General features: G+C 35.2%; 1 protein-coding gene and 1 long non-coding RNA gene across 6 annotated transcripts in view; one reads left to right on the top strand and one right to left on the bottom strand.

The window, feature by feature from the left end:
• LOC111508414 (uncharacterized) overlaps positions 1–26,979 on the bottom strand; it is a 546,485-nt gene that overhangs the window by 268,087 nt on the left and 251,419 nt on the right. The window lies entirely within an intron of this gene.
• On the top strand, positions 3–15,409 carry LOC141484114 (uncharacterized). Of its 2 annotated transcripts, XR_012466480.1 has the most exons (5): positions 3–294; positions 7,366–7,541; positions 7,853–7,931; positions 11,347–11,674; positions 14,274–15,409. It is a non-coding gene; the product is annotated as an uncharacterized lncRNA (long non-coding RNA). The 2 variants fall into 2 exon arrangements; XR_012466479.1 differs by lacking the exon at positions 14,274–15,409 and having other exon boundaries at positions 4–294; positions 11,347–11,988.

Raw genomic sequence — 26,979 nt, 5'->3', positions numbered from 1 at the left:
GATAATAAGGCCAACTTTGATGGCAGGGAGAGATGTATAAATATGCCAATACCGTTCAGATCAGGATGAGTCAGAAATCAGAACATCACTCGAATTGAACATGAATTCAGTCGAGAATTAGAATACAGAATTCAAGTCAGAACTAGATTAGATTCTAGATTCAGTTAGATAGCCATGTAGCTATAATAGTAAAAGATGAACCAATTGAATAGAGATTCAATTGGAGATTCCTGAAAAGTGTGGAAAGTATAAAGTTGCTGTGTTCCGAAAGTTCGATGGTCTACGTTGAGATTCGTAAGTTTAAAAAAATGTAATTTTTAGTAATAGACTTGTAATTTGATATAACTGATACTCATGGGAAATGTCTAATGCCTTATGTACTGAACGAAGTTGTGTCCTCTTATATTGTGCATCAATGTAAACGCACAATATAGCTATATATATATATATACAGTTGAGAATCTTAGCGACTGGAGAAATGTACAGTAGAATGAAATAATGGGGTCTCTCAGTCTAAAAATCAAAAATCAAAAACTCTGCTACACTTTGCCAAGCTTTCGTTTCTAGTGTGAAGCTTCTTCAGGGCAGTAAAAATGAGTGAAAAACAATTAATTGAACATATAAATCGACGAAAAAAGTTAAACATTAATGGAGTTTTTTGTCACATGTGAAGGTATGACATTTGTCAAATCATTTTTACTGCCCTGAAGAAGCTCCACACTAGAAGCGAAAGCTTGGCAAAGCAGAGTTTTTGATTTTTGATTTTTTGAGTGAGAGACCCCGTTATTTCATTCTACTATATATATATATATATATATATATATATATATATATATATATATATATATATATATATATATATATATATATATATATATATATATATATATATATATATATATATATATATATATATATATATATATATATATATATATATATATATATATATATATATATATATATATATATATATAGATTGGTATCGCAAACCTATCAGTTCTGGGAGGTTCTTGAACTATTGGTCATACCACAAGCAGTCAACGAAAATTAATTTGGTCAAACAAATGAAAAATCGCATTCTGCAGATTTCCGATCCCTCTTTTCATAAAAAAAATTTAAATATACTTTTCCAATTATTCATTAACAATTCCTACCCAGATCCTCTACTTAAGAAGATCTTATTTAGCACGTCTACCATGGACGTGCAAGTCAATAATAATAACCAGTTGGATGAAAATCCTTTAGTGTCTGACAATGTCACAATTGGGACTGATCCACCTCCAGTTCCTATATTATTCTCCTCTTTACCATACATAAGCGATATGACACCAAAGCTATGCATAATTTTCAAAGATATTAATGTAAAAATAGCCTTTAGAACCATTTTCACCATTAATAAACTATTTTCTAAACTTAAAGATAAAACTCCTATCAACCTTCAGTCTAATCTAATTTATTCCATTCCTTGTCTAAATTGTAGTAGTGAATATATTGGTCAAACGTCAAGATTACTAAAAGACAGAATCTCGTCACATAAGAGTGACAGTAGATTACATCCTGAGAGATGTGCTCTCAGCAATCATGTTTACAAAGAAGGTCATAACATGAACTTTAATTCAGCAAAATTTTATCAACTGAAAGAAATACATCTAAAAGATTGTTTTTGGAAATGTCTTTCATATTACAATCAGATAACTGCCTTAATAAAAGGTCTGACATTGATCATCTCAGTGGAATCTATGCCTTCTTATTAGACATTGATAAAAATTTACATAATTTCCAAATGAACAATAATTCTGGGTTCTCTTCTCCAATATAAATTCATAATATTTGATATTGTTTCAACAAAACTTCCAACCTCCCTAAGGCAGGGTTTTATTTTGATTAAATATTTTCTTCATTCCATTCCTCAAGACCACTGAGGATTTTGTTAATTAATTAATATATTTGATTTTGTGGATTTTCTCTCATTTATTTACTTACAGAACAGCAGATGTCTCTGATCACACTTGTTCCATAATCAGTTCCCTTTGTGTTCCAGATTGTTATCATTTACAAACTAACACACCTTTATAATATAATGACATGACAACTGTCATTGTCAAAATGTCAACTGTCTTGTGCCTCTCTCTCTTGTTTCTGAATGCACATGGCGTTTACCGGTATTCCCATAATTTTAAAACAAATAACGATTTTTATTAAAAGTTTTAATTCATTATTCTTCTTTGTATCCAGTGAGGTGTCTACCTCTTTTAACTTGATGACTATTTTATTGTATTGACATGTTTCAATTGTTTAGATATAACATTCTTTTCGACACGGCCAACCTCACTAACAGTAAGTTGTTAAAAAAAAAAAAATTTATATCATTATTAAAATAAAAAAAAACTTTTTCATACTGTATTATCACCATAAAACATTTGTAGCTTTTTCCTGAAGATGATAATAAATTTTATCGAAATATTGGAATAACTTGTGTTATAAGAGTACACTTCCGTTCTGCTGTTCACCCAAAGAAATTCCCAAGTTTTATATATATATATATATATATATATATATATATATATATATATATATATATATATATATATATATATATATAAATAGATAAGTACTCTTTGATCATTCCCATATTGATTTCAATTTAAGAGCCACCGGTATACAGCTGTTTCAGCCTATTGGGCATCGTCAGTACCGGGCAGGCGGTCCTCGATTGAAGACAAAATGAGAAAAAACCAAGAAAGTACTTGATAAAAATAGCTGCGTAAACGCAAGCGAAACATAAGTGGAACCACCTTGCGTTTACGCAGCTATTTTTATCAAGTACTTTCTTGGTTTTTTCTCATTTTGTCTTCAATCGAGGACCGCCTGCCCGGTACTGACGATGCCCAATAGGCTGAAACAGCTGTATACCGGTGGCTCTTAAATTGAAATCAATATGGGAATGATCAAAGAGTACTTATCTATTTATTTTTTGATTTTCATGGAATTATTTTCCAGCAGCTTGACTGCATTAACCTTTCTAGATTTCATATCATTTCTAGAAACATGTGGATTCGTTTTCCGATGGCATTTCAGGTTAGCTTCCCAAATTTCTGCTACCGCAGTTGTCGGTTGATTGGTCAAAACACCAACACTGACATAAAAACTTGGCAAGTTGACTTGGGTGTCACACCAATAGGTGGTTCCACTTATGTTTCGCTTGCGTTTACGCAGCTATTTTTATCAAGTACTTTCTTGGTTTTTTCTCATTTTGTCTTCAATCGAGGACCGCCTGCCCGGTACTGACGATGCCCAATAGGCTGAAACAGCTGTATACCGGTGGCTCTTAAATTGAAATCAATATGGGAATGATCAAAGAGTACTTATCTATTTATTTTTTGATTTTCATGGAATTATTTTCCAGCAGCTTGACTGCATTAACCTTTCTAGATTTCATATCATTTCTAGAAACATGTGGATTCGTTTTCCGATGGCATTTCAGGTTAGCTTCCCAAATTTCTGCTACCGCAGTTGTCGGTTGATTGGTCAAAACACCAACACTGACATAAAAACTTGGCAAGTTGACTTGGGTGTCACACCAATAGGTGGTTCCACTTATGTTTCGCTTGCGTTTACGCAGCTATTTTTATCAAGTACTTTCTTGGTTTTTTCTCATTTTGTCTTCAATCGAGGACCGCCTGCCCGGTACTGACGATGCCCAATAGGCTGAAACAGCTGTATACCGGTGGCTCTTAAATTGAAATCAATATGGGAATGATCAAAGAGTACTTATCTATTTATTTTTTGATTTTCATGGAATTATTTTCCAGCAGCTTGACTGCATTAACCTTTCTAGATTTCATATCATTTCTAGAAACATGTGGATTCGTTTTCCGATGGCATTTCAGGTTAGCTTCCCAAATTTCTGCTACCGCAGTTGTCGGTTGATTGGTCAAAACACCAACACTGACATAAAAACTTGGCAAGTTGACTTGGGTGTCACACCAATAGGTGGTTCCACTTATGTTTCGCTTGCGTTTACGCAGCTATTTTTATCAAGTACTTTCTTGGTTTTTTCTCATTTTGTCTTCAATCGAGGACCGCCTGCCCGGTACTGACGATGCCCAATAGGCTGAAACAGCTGTATACCGGTGGCTCTTAAATTGAAATCAATATGGGAATGATCAAAGAGTACTTATCTATTTATTTTTTGATTTTCATGGAATTATTTTCCAGCAGCTTGACTGCATTAACCTTTCTAGATTTCATATCATTTCTAGAAACATGTGGATTCGTTTTCCGATGGCATTTCAGGTTAGCTTCCCAAATTTCTGCTACCGCAGTTGTCGGTTGATTGGTCAAAACACCAACACTGACATAAAAACTTGGCAAGTTGACTTGGGTGTCACACCAATAGGTGGTTCCACTTATGTTTCGCTTGCGTTTACGCAGCTATTTTTATCAAGTACTTTCTTGGTTTTTTCTCATTTTGTCTTCAATCGAGGACCGCCTGCCCGGTACTGACGATGCCCAATAGGCTGAAACAGCTGTATACCGGTGGCTCTTAAATTGAAATCAATATGGGAATGATCAAAGAGTACTTATCTATTTATTTTTTGATTTTCATGGAATTATTTTCCAGCAGCTTGACTGCATTAACCTTTCTAGATTTTATATATATATATATATATATATATATATATATATATATATATATATATATATATATATATATATATATATATATATATATATATATATGTCCCACCCATATTTAAGATCTGTGCGACCTGCTGTATAAAGTTTAACTTTTGTTAAACTTGTGAAGTGACCGCTCGAAATAACATCTATACAACTATAAGTTGTATCTTTGTTAACCAAGTTAGCATCATCAGGAGAAAGAGGACACCCAAAAGTGTCGAGGGGTTACGCATTGTGGACTCAATGTGGGGGCAATGGGAGAGCGAAGTATTCAACAATAACATTTCAAAATACGTTGCTTTGCATAGGTTTCGACCGTTTTGCGTGCGTTTATTCGTTATCGTTTCGTTGTTATTGTCGTAGCCGTTTTCGTGTTTGAATAATTGTACACCATTAGTCAGTTACATTTAATATGAGATTGGTAAAGAAAAATTAGTAATATAATGGCATTCAGAGGATACAGACGTAAAGTAGAGGAATTTGAGAGACGTGTCCAATAATTAAGTAAAGATATTCAATTATGAAAAGAGAAATGAAAATTTCTATGTTTCTCATTTCTCTTTTCATCATGATCTCCTACCACATAGTAACTGCTACATCCATCAATTTATATTTAATTATATGAGGAAAAGCAAAATGTTCTGAAGCAGTTGAATAATTTAGACATTCAAGACAAAGTTTTCAATCGAAAGTTATTTCATATGAAAAGAATTCAGCCTCAGAGTGAAGAATATGTCGTCGCCGATGCTGATGAACAAATTTTGTACTCCCGACTACAATAATATATATTGTTTCGTATGTAAACGTATCGGATTTGGGTGAAATTCCAAGGAAATATCCGTGAAGGCTAGTGAGAAGAAACTGTTGAATTTGTTACAGAACACGCAACAAAGCTTGCGTGGTTGAGTAAATTATTTGTTTTATTTCAAGTTGGTAAATATATAATATAGGCATACAGAATTATCGCTATCACTTATCGATAAACCCAGACACGTGGCTTTATAACAATTTGGTATTGAGTTCTAGACAGCAAATATGCAGGTTCACATACTCGTTAAGACCTTCTCTATTCATACCCAAAGTGACATGGATCAATGTCAATGATGACCTCAAAACGCCTCAAAACGACTTAACAAAGACTATTTGATTTTCTTTGTTTCGTTTCAGAATATGTCATCACCTATTTCTCCATTCATACCCAAGTTGACATTGATCACTTTCAATGCTAAATCAGCATCCAGAGATATACAGTTCTCAAAACCACGAAACAAAGGCTCTTTGTTTGATTTTTTGATATGCCAACACTTATTTTGAAAGTGATACCAGTGACAAGTGCACCCACACACTTTACCCGTGTGTGGGTTGGGCTACCCGGCGCGTCCCCAGGTGGCGAATAGGAGAAAGGCCAGGAGACTGGAGGCCCTGTCCGGGAAGCCAATGTTGCCTTACGGACGGGGTCGCCGGACTCCTGGTTGGTGGCAGAAATAAGTAGGGTGAGGAGAACTTATACTCCCCAAAAGCCTTTGCAAAACATGCCACCGTGTACCAGCCTACCCAAGCTGAGGTGTAAGGAATCGTGCCGACAGCTGAATGGCCGCAGGGTGAAAGCAGGGTTCCCCTTGGGGAACTGGGCGAAACCTCATTATAATCAGCCTACCTCTGGTAATGCGGGGCTCTGCCAGAGGTGACCAACTTTTCTCTTTCTACTCGTGGGAACACACATGAATGAAATAAATACAAAAACAGAAACAACAAAAACCAATCCCGAAGCTGGACAGAAGTGCTCACCTCAATCTAAGGCGATGGCTGGAGATTAACAGAAATGTCCACCCCAATCTACCGCTTGAAATAATACAAAGGCCAAGGCGTAAGCGCATTTGCGGCGCCGAGGGCAAAAGAAGAAAGAGAGCGGAAGAGGCAGGAGTGGCAGCAACTATATGCACCTTCCTCTTCCCCCACTCTACCTCCAACAGTAAGGGCACTTTCTGTGGCGAGCGCCAAGACCTCTGCCTTGGGCACTTGTGCACCTCTACGTAGGGAACCCCAAGAAGGTTGAAGAAGCCGTGCAACGACAGTAATGTCGCTGCACCTTCTAAAACCTTTGCGGAGGTCACCGTGAGACACCTCAAGGTTGCCAAAGAGAGTGTGTGTTTGGCGAGTCTTGGCCTAAACCTGCCAATATAAATGAGATATCTCCTAGTTATCTGTCCACATTCCTGGAAAGGATAGGATTGAAGATGACATAGGGGGACAACTCCTCGGAAGGATGTACAATAGGTCACATGTGGCCTAAGTGCTGTGGGTCTGCACTTACCCTCTTTACTCTACAGATACAGATAGAAGTGTCTTCATTAATTTTTTCATGCTCACTTTATGAGTTTTCATTGCAAGATTTTTTATACGTTTTTGACTTCTTCTCAGATGAATTTATTCAAATGAAATTTATTTCAAAAGTGGTGAGAGTTGTTGTTGAACTATCATTGAATTTCCAAAATTTTTCTCAGATTAATTTACTTGAGTGTTTTTACGCATAGTTTTTGAGGTTTACATTTTTTTCAATTAATTAGTGATACAAAACGGTTTAGAGGTAATTACGTATTCCTTGAGCGAACCCTGGACTAATTTTTTATCCTACATACATAAGAAGATAAATAATGACAATTGCTGATTTACCTGTAGAGACGCCGTAGAGGAAATTGACAGCTAACATCGTGAGAGGCAAATTTGGTGAGGTGGTGTTCTTGGAATTGGGCGAGAAAGTGTGATTTTTTAACACACCGAGTGATGGAGAAGTATCACTCCCATTTGGAAAATACGCTTTCGTGTTGTTTCATTTCAAACTGAACGAAATTAAGGTTAGTACTGCTTTCACATTTTTTCTCTATTCAATATATGTATAGAGTTTGTGGTTGTACATAATATTTTTTGTTCGACTCAAGAAATTTTTCATTCATAGATATGATCCGCATAAAGTAGTATTTTCATACAACACTTTTTTTTGTTCAGTATGTGCAGAATGTGTTTTGAATTCCTTGTTTTGAATGATAGTGGATTTTTTTAATTATGACTGTAGCTCGCCCATTTTTCACAATCACTCCATGAAAGACATTACCCCACTCTTGAATTTTATTTTTCTTTGGTGTATTGAAGATTGCATTTATTTCAGAACACTACATTAACGTGTGCAGTATCAGTTCAGAGGCATCTCAACAACTACAGCCAAAACCGTCTCCGCAACATCATCGGTGAGTCATGTCAATAAATAAAATCCAAATGATTGATTTTCTAAAATCCAAGTCGGTAATGATGAATACATTTTACACATTAAAGATAATTATTCGGATTATATTGCCAAACAAGCTATACAATGTATTAATAAACATATAAGGAAATGCGTTTTAGCTATGGAAAAAAATTAAATTTTCGGTTGGAAAATAATTACACAAATTGGGGAATCGAAACGCTTTAAAGTGATTATCGAAATGATGAATAATGAACATATAGGCTCGGGTTTGAAGCGACGAAGCTCCAGGGTAAAGTGGCAAATTGTTAACAATGTTTTCAATAGTAGAGTAACAACAGAAGTAATCATCAATTTAACTCATAAAGATCCTAAAAAGTTTCTAGACGATGCTTTATCAGTATTCAAACGTGAGACTTACAAAATTTTGAAACAAATATCATGTCCTAAAGTTAATTTCACATTTTCAGGGGATTTTATTGAAAACCCGAATGATGGGGATATTGTTGATCGCAAATATTTCAGTACGTCAAATAAAGTTATCGATCCAGGTACGGACTTGGCTGCTTGGTACAATAAAACGCTGTGGACGTTATATTGAATAAATTAGGCGAATTTGAAGAACAATAGTCGGGGTGGGCTTTGAGTGAAATTCTTTTGTTGGAAGTAACAATAAATGAATATGTAATTGGTAACGGTTCTTCCTTCATTCCATTGCCGCAAGAAATTGCCAGGAAGCAGGCATGCATTATTGTACAAAACGATGATGAAATGTGCTTCTTTTGGAGTATTATTAGCAAAAAATTCTAATAGAGTGTCAATATCAACACTATTCGACAGTTTTGAATACTATAGGGCTAAATACTCCAATGGACTTACATCAAATTTCCAAATTTGTAAACCTTAGTAATATCTCTGTAAATGTTAACACTTTAGAATAGAATCAAAACAGTATGAATGATCATACTGTTTTGTGTGAAAAAGTGGATGAGAGTAAAATTTCATTTCCCACATATGATTATGTGGAATTTCAAAATTATGTTTATAAACAAAAATATCCGTTTATAATATTTGCTGATTTCGAATCACTTTTGAGAAATGTAACGAAAGTATATCTAACAAAACTACAAAATACCAAAAACATATACCTTTCAATGCAGGCTACTACTTCAAGTATTTCTGTGACGACAGTCTTTCTCATTTCGAAACTATCGAGGTGAATACTGTATGGAATGGTTTGCCGATGAGTTGCCTTATATTGCAAAATTTGTTGAATCGAAAATAAAGAATATTGAGTCGATGACAGTGCCTTTAAATAGTATCGGACCTGCAACAACTTGTCATATTTGTAAAAAACCATTCGCCCCTAAAGATGTTATCGTGTACGATCATAATCATTATACGGGGGCGTTCCGCGGATGTGACTCCAAGCCCCCTATAATGTCAATTTTCGAAAATTATTTGTGGTACCCATTACTTTCCATAATTTTTCAGAACACGTCAGTCACTTCATTATAAGAGATATCGCAAAAAGAGGATGTGTGAGCATACTTTCCTCAAATAAAGAAAATTTTCGATTTATCGAAACTTCGTTGGATGAATTAGTATCCACATTGGATCAAAATAATTTGGAAATTAAAAAAAAAGAATTTATTCATTTGGATGACGAGAAATTGGCTCTTCTCACCAGGAAGGGGGTATTTCCATATGATTATGTAGATAGCATAGGAAAATTAAATGACACCGAGTTACCAACACGAGAAGAATTCTATAATAGATTAAACGATGAATACATAACAAATGAGAAATATGCTCATGCACAAAATGTTTGGGAGTCATTCGAAATTACAAATTCGCGATCGTATGCGAATCTATATATGAAAACGGATATTTTATTACTGGCAGACGTTTTTGAACATTTTCGTCAAAAAAGCATGGCAACTTATGGGTTAGATCCCGCGTGGTATTATACTATGCCTGGGTATACGTGGGATGCCTTGTTGAAGTATACGAAATGTAAATGATAAATTTTAAAAGATATTGACATGATTATGTTTGTAGAAGAGGGAATGAGGGTCGAAATGTCGATTTGTTCAAATAGATATTCTGAAGCAATTAATAAATATATGAAAGCATACAATCCCGAAAATTTCAAAATAACTTTTATATTTGGACGTTGATAATTTATATGGGTGGACAATGTCAGAATTTTTACCTTACGACGGTTTTCAGTGGGTGGAAAATTTTGACAAAGATGTAATTGAAATTCCTGACAATGCTTCAGAAGGCTACATATTGAAAGTTGATTTGGAATACCTTGAGAGATTACATGATCCACATAAAGATTTTTCGTTTTGTCCAGAGCATCAAGCATCGCCAAATTCCAAACAAAAAAATTAATGGGTACCCTGTATAATAAGGACAAATATATTTTGTATCATCGCAACTTCAGACAGACAGACGGTTTGATTCTAACCAAAATTCATCGGGTTGTGAAATTCAAATAATCTGCATGGCTGCGTCCCTACATCGAGTTGAATACTCGTCTAAGGGTTGTAGTCAGCAGTTCTTTTGGCAAAAATGTATATAAAGTAATGGCAAATGCTATTTTTGGAAAATCGATGGAAAACATCCGGTTACACAGGGTGGTCAAACTTGTGAATTCGTGGAACGGTCGTTATGACGCCAAAAATTTAATTGTGAGCCCCTGATTTCAGAGTCGAACCGTTTTCGATACAGACTTGGTGGCTATTGAATTCAAAAAGACTAAACTTGTTTTCAATAAACCTTTGTAAATCGAAATGACAATATTAGATATTTCAAAAACATGCATGTCTGATTTCCATTACGATTTCATGGTGCCCACTCTAGGTATAGAAAATTGCAAGTTAATGTATACAGATACAGATAGCTCCATCTACGAAATAACGTGTGAAAATGTCTGCTGAAAAATCATTAAAAAGAACCTATCAAAATTTGATACTTCCGATTATTCGCCCGATAATAAGTTTCAAATTCCACTTGTAAATAAAAAAATTCCTTGGTTAATGAAAGATCATCACGCACTTTGCAGGGTTACGATCCAAAATGTACACCTACAAAGTGCAGGATTGAAAAGTTATCAAAAAATCAAATCAAAGAATTCGATAAAATGTAACAAAAATAAAATTAATTCAAAGATTATAACGATTGTCTCAGAAATTTTAAAGAAAACATTTGTGAACAGTTACTATTCGATCATACGCTCACAATGTTTTCAGTATCAAGCAGGTGAAAATAGGCTAACTCCACACGACGATAAACGAAAATTAATCCCCAAATCATCCGACACTTTACCTTGGGGTCACTATAGCTTGGAATGAGGTTATCTTTTGGATTTTCTTTTTATTGATGTGATTTATTGAAAAATTTTGTTCTAGTTTGAATATGGTCGATAGATGTGTTACTCTAAAAATTTCCAACAGCGGTAGAAGTCCACCAACTTTGCAAGGATTGGCTGCAAACAAAATTTGTAGAACTGTTGGAGATATTTATAGATATCATGCTGCTGAAAAACTAGAAATTGTAATTTGGTGAATTGAAGGGGTTATATTTTTAGGAGTGATTAATTTTTGGGAAAGAAAGTTTTTGACTTTCTGCTACTCTTCAGTACCAAATTGAATAAAATGATTTGGTACTGAAGAGCCTTAGGGCAAGTGTCTTACGGCGAAATATCGATGTATACCAGTGAGGATGACAGTGTTCCATGTAAGTGCAATTTGTTACCATTTATTAAAAGTAGAACTCATGTGAATGATATCTGATTTTATTCCACAACGAATGTTTGAAATACAAACTGAGCAAAGAAAAGTATCTTCTGTATAATTCAGTGTTCATATAGAAGTATTTGTTTCGAAATAATTTTTTTCTTTCGTATAATTCAATATTTATATGAAAGTAGCTGTTTCAGGAGGACCTTCTTTCAGTTTGTGTCTGAAAGTTACTTCTTTGTATGATCTACACATCCATGTATAGAGTTACTTATTTTCAAATTGATTACTTCCTTCCTTTCTTTGGAAGATTCCCCCATCTTTTTTTGTATCGAGATGAAATTTGCTATAGGTAAAATATGCCGAGTACTTGTTCTTTCATCATACCGAAAGAATTTATAGAAATTGTTCGGTCTCAAAATCTCACTATCGAAATCATTGTTTTTCAAGTGAATCTAAATTTTTTAGTATTTAGCCTAGTGTTGCCAGCTCTAAAATTTGTACAACAAAACAGACTGTTTTATGGCACAATAATAACGCGACTAATAACTGTTACACATCTGATGAATTTAATCATAAAAATCGCAACGAAAACTACGGTACCTCTAATAATAATAGCAATTATAACAATCAGACCAATTCAACCCATCGTCAAAATCAACGTGAAAGCACGTTTAAGTCTCCTGAGTGTTCAAACACAAATCTCGCCTCATCTTCAAGTGTAAATATGCACGTGCAGGTTTCTTCTGAAGCAGTTCTAGCTACTGCAATCGTGGATATCGTCAATAAGTACGGAAAATCTAAAACTTGTAGAGTATTCTTGGCCGCAGGTTCTCAAGCTTATTTCATTACAGAGAGCGTCGCAAGTTTTTTAAAACTCGATCGTAAAACAGTAAACATTGCAGTTTCCGGTCTTTATGATATCTTGACAAATATAAAACAATCTACTTATGCAACAATCAAATCTCGTCACAATAAATTTGCAAAGGATGTCGAATTTTTCATTGTGTCTCAAATAAGCACCTTCATGCCGTCAATTAAAATCAATCAATCTCTACTTGACATTCCTAAAAACATTCCCTTAGCTGATCCATAATTCTTCAAACCTTCTGAAATTGATGTTCTTATTGGGGTAAAATTATTTTTCAAATTACTCAGCATAGGCCAAATCTCATTAAGAAGCCAGCCAGATGCGGTTATTCAAAAAACTCAAGTAGGTTGGATCGCATAACTTGTCACTTCGGCTTACATGCAGAACCATTTGATTCTGATCTTACTCGCTTCTGGGAAATCGAAGAAATTCCCTCATCAAAAATTTCATCCCCAGAAGAAAAGGCATGTGAAGTACATTATTCACTTCACACTACTCGAGATAAATCTGGTCGATATGTCGTTAGGCTTCCTTTTAATGAAAAAATTCAAAATCTCGGAGAATCTTATTCAACTGCTTTACGGCGTTTCTACGCCTTAGAAAGGCGATTCCAAAAGGATCCAAATCTTCAACGCCAATACTCTGACTTTTTAAGCGAATATCAAAAGCTGGATCATATGTCTTGTATTTCCGGTCAAGGCGATACTGCCAGGGGTTTTTATCTTCTCCATCATGCGGTAGGAAAAGACGACAGTTTGACTACCAAAATTCGAGTCGTATTTGATGGTTCGGCTAAAACATCAACCGGTATTTCATTAAATTCAAAAGATTCTTTATCGTGAAAGTATTAACGATCCGATTGAGACTTATATTCTTGAAACTGTCACATATGGCACATCTTCTGCCTCTCATCTAGCTATTCGATCCTTACAGCAGCTAGTTGAGGACGAAGGTCATCACTATCCACTTGCTTCTGTATCTTTAAAAAAAGATTTCTATGTGGGTTTCAAATCATCCGTCACTTGTATCCAATTATTCTGAGCATCCAAAAAATACTCATATGTCCCTTGATCTTGAATCGTCTGTCAAAACCCTCGGTGTACACTGGAACTTTCAAAGTGATTTACTGTTTTATGAGGTTAATTCAACTATTTCAAAAACTCTCACCAAACGAAACATCTTATCCCAGATCGCAAAACCTTGTCTAGCTGATAATGAGTCAGGTCCTCTACCTGAATACCGCGTTGTGCTTTCGCGACCTATTTTGAAAACGGGAGTCGACTACTGCGGCCCACTGTACATTAAAGAAAAGCAATTCCGTAATAGTCACTAAAGCTATTCATTTAGAGCTTGTTTCCTATCATACTTCGGAAGCTTTTTTGGCTAGTATTAAGCGGTTTTTTGCTAGGAGAGAAAAGTCTCTTGAAATCTTTTCTGACAACGGCACTAACTTTGTCTTCGCTGATCGTGAGCTGCAAGCCTTATACAATATAGCTGATTACCAAACCGCTATAAAACAACATTTCGATAATGAAAGAATCACTTGGCATTTCATACCACCCGAGCTCTTCATTTTGGAGGACTTTGGGAAGCTGCAGCCAAATCATTTAAAAAACATTTACTCCGCAATGTCGGAGATACATTGCTTACATATGAACAATTAGAAACATATATAATTGAGATAGAAGCGATATTGAACTCTCGTCTTTTATCCCCTTTATCCTAGGATCCAAACGACCTTTTGCCTTTGACTTTTGCCAGTTTCTCACTGGTGCTCCATTGACAAGCTGTTCAGAGGTTGACTTTACTAACACTCCATCTAACCGATTGTCTGCCTGGCAACATGCGCAGAAATTAAAGCAGCACTTTTGGGATCGCTGGCATAAAGAATATCTAAATAACCTTATTAGCTCGCATCAACGTTCTAAATCAACTAGCAGGATTCAAGTTGGAGATATAGTTCTGATCCATAAAGACAATCTACCCTCACTTGTTTGGCCATGGGTAGAATCACCGCAATCCATCCAGGAGAAGACGGTATTGCGCGTGTAGTGACTCTAAAAACCAAAAGTGGCGAGTACAAATGCTGTACAAAGATACTTGGCCCTCTACCCTTCAATTAACTGCTCTATTTTATTTTATTGAACTAGGACAGTTCAAGGGTGGCGGCATGTTCGGTCTCAAAATCTCACTATCGAAATCATTATGTTTTTCAAGTGAATCTTAATTTTTTAGTATTTAGCCTAGTGTTGCCAGCTCTAAAATTTGTACAACAAAACAGACTGTTTTATGGCATTATTTTTATTTTATGTATTGTTAACTAATCTTGTTCAAATTATTTAATTTTTCATTATTCATAATCGGGGTTTCCAGTTGGTCTCAAATTTACGGGTCTTTTTAATACCCTTATGCTAATAAAATTCAATATTCCCAAATATCTTTTCTCGAGCAACCCGTACATTTTTAATTCCTTAATTATTCCTTATATCCCTTGTCTTGGGAATTACCCGCTATTATGATCTCTCCTACCTATGTTAATCCAAACCTTTGTTTATTCCTCCAAAGACCAATTGAAACCCCTTCTCTAAAATACCTACCGATGTGAAATATTGCATTTGTGTAAAATTCATTTCATTACGTTTCAAAACTTGTAACAGTACAGTAAGAATTAAATCTTGTCTTGCCTACAGTACATCTTAACAGTTATTTTTCTCATCCTAACTTTTCACAAGAGTTATTGTAATTCATTCTTGTGTGCATTGAGCATTCATACTCATGATAAAACAATCGTCGGTCAAAACAGAAATGGTCAATGTAAATTGTATCAAAATATTGAAAAAACAAATAAGGAAAAATGATCATTTTACCGATTCTGATTGGTCAAATTTTTGAAATGTAAATTTGTAGTTAATACAAGGTATACATAAAATATAATTTGGATTAAACATTTTGAAATTTTGTATACTTATTTATTGTTGTACACACGTTGATATGATTTGAATAAAATATATATTGACATTTTGGTATTTTATTACATCATACAACTTTTTATAGTTGAATTCTTTTTCACCTCATACATCAAATGAAACAAATGTTACATTTTCTCATTCATTGCATGAATTATACACTATTTTTGTTTGAAATTGAATAAATATTCACGTAAAGCATTAGCATACAAACTATATAAAGCTGAGGCTTGACAAAAACCTTCTATAATTTCTTCCAAAGTTGCATTAGTTTCATTTTCACGTAACCATGATTGTATTATATTGAAAACACCTCGATAATAATCACAAAAGTTCAATGCATCCAGCATAGCGATACGGTCAGACAGCACACCAAGGTAAGTAATCAGGATCTCGTTTACATTTCGTTGAAACAGCTCCATGTTCGTGGTATCCTTGAAAACGGAAACTTGTTTGGTATTACTTTCGATGTACTGTGTCACGTAAATGTAATCTCCGTAACGTGTTGTAATTTGATCATACTCGTCAACATATTCCCGATTTTGATTAAAAGAAAATTTCCTTTATTTGTTACAGGATGTCAATGAGGGTCATTCATTCAAAACTTGTTGAACTGATGGAACGAATGGAAAACTGCTGCTTCAAAATTATGCATGGACTGAAGTCTCTGCATAAATTTAGGCCACATCGAATTTCATAAGATGACATGGGGAATGACATCAACATCAATTGGGATTAGTTCCGAGCGGCCATTTAGTATTGCTACAACGCTCTGTCAACGCTCTATCTATTACATTTAGAGTTTTACTGTAATCTTCACCATCACTGTCGAACATTACTTCAACTTCACTACGATAGTGAAGTTGAAGTAATGTTCGACAGTGATGGTGAAGATTACAGTGAAACTCTAAATGCAATAGACAGAGCGTTGTAGCAATACTAACCACCATCGAGAGACATTTTCGTTGAAGTAATGTTCGACAGTGATGGTGAGGATTATAGTGAAACTCTAAATGCGATAGACAGAGCGTTGTAGCCATACTAACCACCATCGAGAGACATTTTCGTTTTCAAACTGAATATCCATCTGTATTTGCATGCGTTCTTATAGCTTCAGATCACGTGGTCCATTTTAGATAATGTGTGTTTGTTGAACACACAAATATTTCTTCAAAAAACGCCCTCCCGATGCATTGTCACTGTGCTTGATTTCCACAAGATTCTACACAAAATCGACGTTTTCGATCCAACTGTTGTGTTTGTTATCCAGACCCAACCATTCAACGTACATTTTTTCATCTTTCTTACCCAACACTTTAGGGGATTTGCAGTTTTTTGTAATTATTCTCCATAGAAAGCACCCCTAATAGGTGACCTCTGCATATCTTCTAGCATAAAGGTGGTGGGGTTGGTAATGTTGACTTTGATAATTTTGAATAATTCCGTAGTCCAATTGGGCGTATATCCTTTTTCGAAAACGTGTTTCGTACAACATCACCAATTTTGAATTTTCTCGGTTCAGCTATTTTCAGATGGGTGTATGTTGATTTGAGAATTGGTTTTTCGTTGGTTTTGGTTATTTTCGAGTGTCGCGTATCATTGTAGGATTTTGTGATTTCAGGCAAAACATTCAACCATTCAGACTGAAATACTTGAAAAGTTTTTCTTTCAACGTTCTAATAGTACTTTCAGCCATAGAAGCCTTAGTGATGCTGTACGTATGTAGTGATTTATTCCATGTTTTTCATCAAAGTTTTAAACTTATTGTTGTAAAATTCTTTACCTTGATCGGTTTGTAAATTTTTTGGACAACGTTTCGTATGTGTCAAGACATCTGCAAACGTTTTGGTAATTTCCTCTACCGTTTTCGATTTGAGTGGTCGAGTCTACACAAATTTCTAAAAACAAACTATAACGACTAGAAGCAGTTTGATATTTCGATTTTGGTGAGCGAACGATCTAATCTCAATCAAGTCCATCTGCCATAAGTCATAATTCCTTTGATAACTGTACGTCGTCGAGGATAATTTTTTCTAGTTGGTTTATGTAGTTCGTTGACAAGTTGAATCTTGTCTTTGGAAGTCATGACGACTGATGGTGAAGATATGTGAACCCGCTCGTATATGGAGGTAATGTTTAAACTACATTTTGTATCTTATTGACTTGTAAATTTTTTGGAAGTTTTGTATGTGTCAAGACATCTGCAAACGTTTTGATAATTTCCTCTACCGTTTTCGATTTTTGTGGTCGAGTCTACAAAAATTTCGAAAAACAAACTATAACGACTAGAAGCAGTTTGATATTTCGATTTTGGTGAGCGAACGATCTAATCTCAATCAAGTCCATCTGCCATAAGTCATAATTCCTTTGATAACTGTACGCCGTCGAGGATTATTTTTTGTAGTTGGTTTATGTAGTTCGTTGACAAGTTGAATCTTGTCTTTGGAAGTCATGACGACTGATGGTGAAGATGTGTGAACCCGCTCTTATATGAAGGTAATGTTTGAACTACATTTTGTATCTTATTGATTTCCTTGATAGTACATTGTACCTTGGCTATTCCTGAATTTATTTCGATAATTCCTTTGAAGATGTCACCTTGAAATTTGGTTAGTTTTCCATTCATTTGGGTTATTTCTTTTTCGTGTTGCTCAGCTAGCTGATATGTAAATGAAGCAGGTTCTTTATCGGTTCCATCCACATTTTTATCAGCAACATCGTAATCAGTGGTGGGGCTCTTCACATGACACAATTTCACATCACCACAATGAATACTACCATCTAAGGTGTATCGCAACAAACATCTTCCAGAGGGCGTTGGCAATTTTCGCTTTCTGTTGCTGTTGCTTCGTCCAAACATATCGATAACCGTTTTGAAAATGATAATTTATCGGGGAACGTTATGTATCTGGCAATGATTTCGTTGTTGTGTGAAGTATTTCCTGCATCTCGAGAGGCTAGCAATAATTTGAGACGTTCGCATAGCTCGTTGGGATCTTCCCAATAAATGTATTTGATGGGTTTCGTATTGAATGTCATTGCAAGAGGTGACGTTTTGGGTATACATGATGTCATCGCAGTAGTAGTAGTGAGAGGTGTTTCAGGTGGAAAAACCCGTGTACCAGTTTTACGACGGTTTCCTACAGCAGGAAACGGTTTGATCAAGTTGGTGTACTTGTATCTCTGAGTGCCTTTTAGATGCCCAGCGGAATTCTTGTGAGCGCTCGATGAATCCAAAATCTTTTTGTATACATTAAAATCACCTAATCATTCTCAATGTTGACTTACTCCGGTGCAGGTGTCGTCAATTCGCTCATCGATAAGTTCCCGTCCGAATTACATCTACCTAGTAAAAAGTTTTGCGGACCACCAAATTGAAAAAGAGATTGGGACGCGGTGTCACTGGTGTCGCCCTTTGGACGAATATTGTTAAGATCATGATATCGCATACTCTCAAAGCGAATCCTCAGAAGACAGTCATAAAGCAGATAAAGTGTTAGTAAGGGAATGCGTTGAATCGAAAGACGCAAAATTTGGTGAAAAAGCAATAGCTTGGCTCGTAACTACAACAACAGCATAGGGTTGTCCTTTCAACGTGATATGCTTGGAAAAATTACTGAAAATTGGAAGCCACATCCTACCAATATTAAGAAATTAGGTGCTTCGGCTTTGCGAGCTGCTAAAATGGAATTGAGTCGAACTGGAGGAAGTAAAAACATACGGATGCCTAGGATATTCCATTCGAAACAAAATCTGGAGGAATCCTAGCACTCATATTCACTGCCCCTTTAGCTTTGGGTTCGTTGGCAGGTGGAACAGGCGCTATCGTAAAAACCGTAATAGATGCTAAAAATGCCAAAAAGAAACTTGAAGATCAACGTCACAATAAAGCTATGGAACATTCAGGTTCCGCTTTGTACCTATGCAAAACACTTTGATGATTTGGTATGTTCCTAAAGAAACAACATCAACGCAAAGGGCGAGGTCTTTACTTGAAAAAGCAAAAAAAATCTACTGAAGCTACCCCATAGAGCATTATATGATTCGGGAATTGAAAAATGTGCCCGTCAACTGAGAATTCTACATATTTATGGAGTCTTTATGCGTGACACATTGCCAACTCGTGGTCCTAGAATGCTGAACCTTGGGAATTATTTGATTTTTGGCATAGTTTACCAAATGATTATCAACATCGATTCGCTTTGCAGATTCGTTTATCATGTGCATTATCGACATGAGGTGCCACCACCCACATCAGCTGCGTCATCGCTACAATAAGCAATGTATTATGGTCTTCTGAGCTCACAAATAGAATGTTATTATTGTAGACATGAATGATTTCCATTCAAAATGTTGTTGTTTTAATTATAATTAAAGGAGATGTCATATCGACATTATATCAGTTATGCCTATGATATTAACGCTAACGAGTGGTTCTTCGACGTTCAAGGAAAACCTTGAGGATTTTTTCTATCTAAAATCGAATAATAATATGCTGAAAAGTGAAATATTCTGTCTGAAACACTCGATTGATTTCGGACCTGCAAATAGCTTGGCTCACATACTGGGGTTTTCATCTACTCTTCTCAAACCAAACGTACATTACGAATCCGATCTACCTGTGGATATCATTAAAGTACGCACCATACAATAGATAGCAACATTACGTTTGAAACCTTTCACAACGACACACCGACTCATACGATATACGAATTTGCTGTTGATGTTGATCCGGGGAATGCAATAGACGAAACACCTAATCATCCCATTTGCCTACCTATTGCACATAGAGACGAAATGAACAATATTACGCTGCGAGTCCTCGACCAACATTACAGGCTCATTGATATCCGAAACGCAGAAATAATAATTCGTTTGAAATTGAAGCGAAAGTATGGTGCTGACTATCCATAATAAGAATTCACCTCCATACCCCAAGTCAGTCTTCACCAAGACCTTTACCAGTCGACAACTATTGACAACGGAAAATAAATCGTTTCTGGAATCTCTTGATTATCATGTTGTCCATACAAAAGGTAGAGTGTCGTACCTACAAGTTTTTTCGCAACAACGATGTTATTGAAATCAACGTCAGTCAATCTGATGCCTACGATGCTTTGTACAATAGTCTGATATTCATTAGCGGAAAAGTTGAGAAGACCAAAGGGGACGGAAAGGTGTCATTCGTAAACAATGCTGGCGCTTTCTTGTTCCAATCTGCTAGTTATGAGCAGAGTGATAAGGAATTGGAAGCAATTCGTGCACTTGGAATTGTTAGTACTGCTAGAGGCTTTCTCACCTACACCGACGAAGATATCAAACACTTGGCGACCTCCGGTTGGACTTTTCCCAACAATACAAGCGTCATCAGTACAACGCATCTAAAATTCAACATGTTAATACCCATCAGGCATTTTTGGAATACTTTCAACGATTATCAGTGTATTTCCTACGGTAAACATACGATTCAATTAGTACCAGCTGGAGATGATAGCAACTGTTTCAAAATAGGAGAGACTCCTGCTGCACTAACACCGAAAACGTAAGTTGAATTGGAAATTGAAAATATTGAACTGAAAGTTGAACGAATCTTTCCTTATGATTAAATTGAATTGCAACATTTGAAAGCTATCCAAGCTAACACTCCTATTCTCATACCGTTCAGAAAATGGGAACTCCATTTGCTGCCTGCTCTCACACAAGGTGCAAAAGGAAATATGGGCCGTCAAGACTTCCTCGTTCCTCGAAAGCCCTCGCTATGTGATTGTATGTTTCCAAAAAAATGTTGTTAGGAATCACACGTTAAAAGGTAAGACCTCGTTAGTCCTTAGCTCGCACAAGTTTCTCAACTTCTGAGAGTTGTCGTTCGTATGGGGGCGACAGCTGATTAATGGAAAAACAGATTTTTTTGAAGATCCGACATTATTCAATCATTTGAATATCATCAATATAACGCTCACTCTAATCGATGAGAATTACTCCAAAGAAAATATGCATTTGAATTTTGCAACGGGGTATTTTTCGCAAGCTTATTTCAACACATCATGATTTGGTCTCAGCTACAAAATGACTAATCAACATAATCCTTTTCTCAGTTCCACCGTCTTTACGGACGAATCTCTCTTTGTCATCGATTGTTCCAGAAGGGATGAGAGCATCAAAAGTTCCAGTGTTGATGTAAAACTTGAAATCGAAGCATCCGAGGATTTCCTCAAAATACTAGAGCCTATTGCATCATTGTGTACGACACTATCATAGAATACCTCCCACTCAGCGAAATTATTGAAAAATGGAACTGAACATGTGATTTTGCTTCAGTATCAATCGAAGAGTCAATATGAGAATAGCTGTTGTGGATATTCAAGGCTTCAGCGACTAACAAAAATTCCATTCTAAAGAAATAGCCATTAACGATTGGAATTCAGTGTAGTAACTGCTGCCAAACCCACCATTTTCCTGTTTAAGTAAAGAATTGGATGTCATCCTCATGGAAAATCTACAAGGTGTCATTTATGTGCGAGGACATCAAAAACATGACTATCTAACTGCAAAATTTCACGAGTTAGTAGATGAATAAGCTTGGTTCGAGCCCACTTCAAGATCGTGCGTCGTTGGAAAGTATTTCAGAGAGATATCGGAGATATTCAAAGAGCGTGGGCCCTCTTGGAACTCCGCCTCACCCATTGGCCCCCTTAGTACTCCGCCTCACTCATCGGGCCCCCTTGTACCGTTCCAGTCAGGTGATCCTGATTGAAAAAAAAAATTGTTATGAGAATACAACCCAGGACGTCCGCATGGTAGACATTATCGGTATCCTTTACACCAACGTAAGATATTGAAAGTAACTGCGAATGCTGGGTATTTACAGCGTAAATTTTGTCGGGACCAAAATTGACTCATTTTATATACTTGACCGCATTTTTTTGATTTCCGTAGAATGTTAGGTAAGTTGTAATCGTCATTATCATGTTGAAGATAGGAAAATATACTTAGATTTGGGAAATAATTAATATTTCATATAAAAATGTGTATGTGTGTGTAAGAGCGAGAGACGCGTGTGACGTAATCGAGGCAAAGAGAGATGAAGATGGTATTTTACGTTCCTAGCGCAGCAGGTGTTGCCGGTTGTAAAATAAATCGTTGTTTATTGGGAAATGTAGTGTTGCCGGTTTTAAAATTAAGCGTGAACGACTCGATGAAAATTGGAAGCGCGAAAGTGATATATTATTAATAATGAATAAGATTTGAGGAAAAAAAACATAACAATTCCACGAGGCTGTAAGTTTTCAACGTGCGATCCCTCAATGTTTTCGAGGTGTCTCAAAATACATCATTGAAAACAAACATGACGTCGAAGTGTACAGGTTACGTCAAAATATATCATTTAGGTGTAAAATATGATATCAATGTGTATACAAGGAGTCTCAAAATACACCATTTAAAAAAAACATGTCGGTTCAACAGACGTCTAGCGTTCCAACATGTCAGAAGGACACCAAGTCGTATCTTTGTTAACCAAGTTAGCATCATCAGGAGAAAGAGGAGACCCAAAAGTGTCAAGGGTTTACGCGTTGTGGACTCAACATGGGGGCAATGAGGGAGCGAAGTATTCGACAATGACATTTCAAAATACGTTGTTCTGCATAAGTTTCGACCGTTTTACGTGCCTTTATTCGTTATCATTTCGTCGTCATTGTCGTAGCCGTTTTCGTATTTGAATAATTGTACACAATTAGTTAGCTACATTCAATATAATGGCATTCAGAAAATACAGACGTAAAATGGAGGAATTTGAGAGACGTGTTCAACAATTAAGTAAAAATATTCAATTATATGAGTTAAAGAAAAATGTTCTGAAGCAGTTGAATGATTTAGACATTTCAATACAAAGTGTTCAATCGAAAGTTATCTCATATGAGAAGAATTCAGCCTCAGAGTGTAGAATATATCGTCACCGATGCTGAAAAACAAATTTTGTACTTCCGACTACAATAATATATAATGTTTTGTATGTGAACGTAAGAATGTGCGTGAAATTTCAAGGAAATATGCGTGAAGGCTAGTGATTATAGACGTTAACAATGGAAATCGATTCGTTCGACATCAGTCAATAAGGGTCAGTTAGCAGTATTTGTGCAGGCGTAATCCCAAAGAATACATCATTCAAATGTGAATTGGAGTTGATATTTCAAGATCTTCTTCAGTTAGATACAAAAAACTGTTGAATTTGTTCCAGAACACACAACAAGGCTAAAGAAAAAAAAGTCACAAATAGAATTTGACGTTTATAAAGTTATCATAGAATCTACGATGTCAGCATGTATTTGATTAGAGTTGTACAACAATTATGAAATTTTTATAAAAAAAAAATGGATATTTTGATAGAAACAGTAGATTTTCTGTTTCATTTCAAGTTGGTAAAAATATATATTATAGGTATGCAGAATTATCGCTATCATTATATCACGACAAAGCCAGACACATGGCTTCATAACATTTTGGTATTGAGTTTAGGTAAGCTAGACAGTAACAGTTCACATATTCATTGAGACCTTCTATATTCATACCCAAGGTGACATGGATCAATATCAATGTTGAATAGGCATCCGGCAATACGCCTCAAAACGACTAAACAAAGACTCTTTGATTTTCTTTGTTCGTTTCAGAATATGTCATCACCTATTTTTCTATTCACACCCAAGGTGACATTGATAACTGTCAATGCTGAATCAGCATCCAGAGATAGTTCTCAAAGCGACGAAACAGAGTCTCTTTGTTTGATTTCATAATATGTCATCACCTATTTTCCTATTCTTACCCGAAGTGACATTGATCACTGTCAATACTGAATCAGCATCTAGAGATATGCAGTTCTTGATACGACGAAACAAAGGCTCTTTGTTTGGTTTTGATATATGTCATCACTTATTTTCCTATAAATACCTCATGCGAGGCGAAATGATGAGTTAGTTGTATCAGTTGAAGGTGATATCAGTGACAAATGCAACGATTTTATCTGAAAGTAAGTGTTTTTCATGCTCACTGTATGAATTTTCATTGCAAAATTTTTTATACGTTTTTGACTCTTTCCCAAATGAATTTATTTAAATTTAATTCAATTCAAAGGTGGTGGGAGTTGTTGTTGAATTATAATTAAATTTCCAAAATTTTTCTCAAATTAATTTACTTGAGTGTTTTTCTATACATACTTTAATACATCGTTTTTTTCAATTATTTTGTAATACAAAACGGTTTAGAGGTAATTACGTATTCCTCAAGCCAACCCTGGACAACTTTTTTATACTACATACATCTGAAGATAAGAAATGACAATTGCTGATATTTCTCAATCTTTAATGATGAATAAAAGATATGAACCGGTAATTGCTGACATCCATTTTTCTCGAATACTATCTCTTACAGTAATTATTGTATCGTACGATTTGTTTTGATGTTTTATTAGATGGTAGACTCATAACCGTAAAATGAGATTAATGAATTTTACTCGAGAATCATTCATGTTGAATAAGAGTTTCTATCGTATTTTATCTATTTGCCTTTGACAATGCCATAGCTTTTCTATATACACATTTATAATGTTGTAAACAGAAGCTCATTTTGTGACCGGCTTTCTAGTTGAATAAAACCCATAGTAAGATACGAATAACTTTTATTCATGTTGTCGTTTGTTGAGAGAGTGTTTGTATAATTTGAAAAATTACCTTTTTTATTTTTTGGTTTCTTGCAGGTGGATTTCCAAAAATTCAAGTTCAGTCGAGAAGAGAAAACCAATTAACAACAACATCAATTTTTTTTCAGTAGTTCCATTGTCTAATATATAAAAATCGTCGTAACAATCGTCTTCGGTGATGACTGTAGATACTAACAATCGAAACGTCGTGAACTAACGTGGCTAAGAATCTCTTAACTTTTTTATTCTTATTTTCATTTTTATTTTTTTTATTTTAATTTTTGTTCAATCGTTTTATTTCAACTTGTATTTTATTTCACTATTATTTCATTTCAGGTTATTTTTGCTTGATATATTTGTTATATTTTCAGCTATTCATTTTTAATTCTTCATTTTTAGTTGTTTCAGGGATTTAAAATCATTTTTATATATTAGACAATAAAAGTCCGAACAACTAAAATTCATCATGAAACATTTTCAATCACCTTCAAACAATTTTTCACCACACCGAGTGACGGAGGAGTGTCACCCCCCATTTGGAAGAATTTTTCATCAGGAAAATACGCTGTCGTGTTGTTTCATTGGAATTGTACGAAATTAAGGTTAGTACTGCTTTCCCATTTTTTCTCTGTTCAATTTATGTATAGAGTTTGTGGTTGCATACAATATTTTTTGTTCGACTCAAAAATTTTTTCGTTCATAGATATGATGCATAAAGTAGTGTTTTCAATACTTTTTATGTGTTCAGTACTTGCAGAATATGTGTTTTGAACGACAGTTGATTTTTTCAATCATAACTGTAGCTCGCTCATTTTTCACAATCACTCCATGAAAGACATTACCCCCAGTCTATACAATTCATTAATAAATATATAAGGAAATGCATTTTAGCTATGAAAAAAATAAAATTTTCGGTTGGGGAAAAAAAGAAAATAATTACAAAAATTAGGGAATTGAAACGATTTGGGTTGATTATCAAAATGATGAATAATAAGCATATAGGCTTGGATTTGAAGCGACGAAGCTCCAGGGTAAAGTGGCAAACTTTTAACAATGTTTCCAATCGTAGAGTAACAACGGCGGTAATAATCAATTTTACTCATAAAGATCCTGAAAAATTTCTAAGCGATTTTTTCATTATTCAAACGTGAGATTTCCCAAATTTTGAAATAAATGTCGTGTCTCAAAGTTAATTTTACATTTTCAGGGGATTTTATTAAAAACTCGAATGATGGGAATATTGTTGATCGTAAATATTTCAGTACGCCAAATAAAGTTATCGATTCAGGTACGGACTTGGCTGTTTGGTACAATGAAAACGCTGTGGATGTTATATTGAATAAGTTAGGCGAATTTGAAGAACAACTGTCGGAGTGGGCTATGAGTAGAATTCTATTGTTGGAAGTAGCAATAAATGAATATGTGATTGGTAACGGTTCTTCTCTCATTCCATTGCCACAAGAAATCGCAAGGAAGCAGGCATGCATTATTGTGCGAAACGATGACGAAATGTGCTTCTTTTGGAGTATTATTAGCGCCTTGAAAGTTTGAAAAACTCAATGATATTTCTGTAAATGTTTACACTTTAGAATTGAATCAAGTAAAAGAAAGATCACTTTATGTAGTAGTACCTGCCAGGTAGTACCTGATATGCCACTTATTGATAATGACGACGAGACTGAAATTAAATTCCATTATTGTTGGATCAAAGACATGTCCCGATTATTAAATAGTCAATTGTACAAAAAAGGAAAAAAATTCTTTTGTGATAGATG

This window comes from Leptinotarsa decemlineata, unplaced genomic scaffold (genome assembly GCF_025532065.1).
Source record: "Leptinotarsa decemlineata unplaced genomic scaffold, Ldec_3_MD MMD2_tig00004433_RagTag_RagTag, whole genome shotgun sequence".
NCBI classification, from domain to species: Eukaryota; Metazoa; Arthropoda; class Insecta; order Coleoptera; family Chrysomelidae; genus Leptinotarsa; species Leptinotarsa decemlineata.
Note: the sequence above shows the minus strand (reverse complement) of the source record. Positions and strands in the feature narration are given on the sequence as shown.